At 36.4% G+C, this 832-nt stretch overlaps 1 non-coding gene across 1 annotated transcript; it reads left to right on the plus strand.

Moving 5' to 3' along the window:
- The first annotated feature begins 223 nt into the window (after positions 1–223).
- On the plus strand, positions 224–388 carry LOC129080032 (U1 spliceosomal RNA). The gene has a single exon (XR_008530125.1). It is a non-coding gene; the product is annotated as a U1 spliceosomal RNA (small nuclear RNA).
- The last annotated feature ends 444 nt before the right edge of the window (positions 389–832 follow it).

The raw sequence follows: 832 nt of genomic DNA on the forward strand, positions 1-832 counted from the left end.
TTATAATTTCTATTTCTCTTTAAATTACATTTTCATGTTGAATAATAATGCTTATTGAATAATGTAATATGTGAGGTCATTTGGGGGAGAACCTGATGTTTTTTAATTTTTTTATCAATGACTTGCTCATTAATTGAGAGCATCCTCATTATAGATATCTTTAAATCAAAGGGCTTTTTCCTAAATTCTTCAAACACATGAAGAGAATTAAACGTTGTCTTCCATACTTGCCTGGCTAAGGACACACCATGATCACTAAGGTGATTTTCCCAGGGCAAATCTTTTCCATTGCACTTTGGGTGTGCTGACCGCTGCGATTTCCCCAAATGTCGAAAGACTGGGCTGCATAATTTGTGGTAGTGGGGAACTGAGTCTGCGCTCTTCCCTGGAAAAAATAATAAAATAAAAATAAAAATCCTCTCCCAAAATCAGAGAAGGGTTTTATGAAAATAATGCAATTTATAATGGGACAGTGAAAAGGTATTCTTGTAGTGTGGGGAAAAAAAATCAAGAATGACATGAGAGAGATTACATGAGTTGAGCTTTTGATGTCTCGATTCTGTATAAACTATCATCCGTAGGTGTATCAATTAGTTTTTGCATAATGATTGACAACAAAATTTAGTGGCTGAAAACAATAGTCACTTTTTTGTGTGTACTGTTCTATGGGTCATCAATCTGTGACAAGCTGAACTGAGCGGTTTTTCTGATCTAGGCAAAGCTTGCTCATGCACTGTAGACAGCTCATTGTCAGCTGGGAAATTGTTTAAAATGGCCTAAACCTGGAGGGCTTATCTTGGCCCTTTATGGTTTCTCATCTCCCATGAGGCTA

Source organism: Pteronotus mesoamericanus, unplaced genomic scaffold (assembly GCF_021234165.1).
Source record: "Pteronotus mesoamericanus isolate MK-2021 breed Mesoamerican mustached bat unplaced genomic scaffold, CSHL_Meso_final contig_82, whole genome shotgun sequence".
NCBI classification, from domain to species: domain Eukaryota; kingdom Metazoa; phylum Chordata; class Mammalia; order Chiroptera; family Mormoopidae; genus Pteronotus; species Pteronotus mesoamericanus.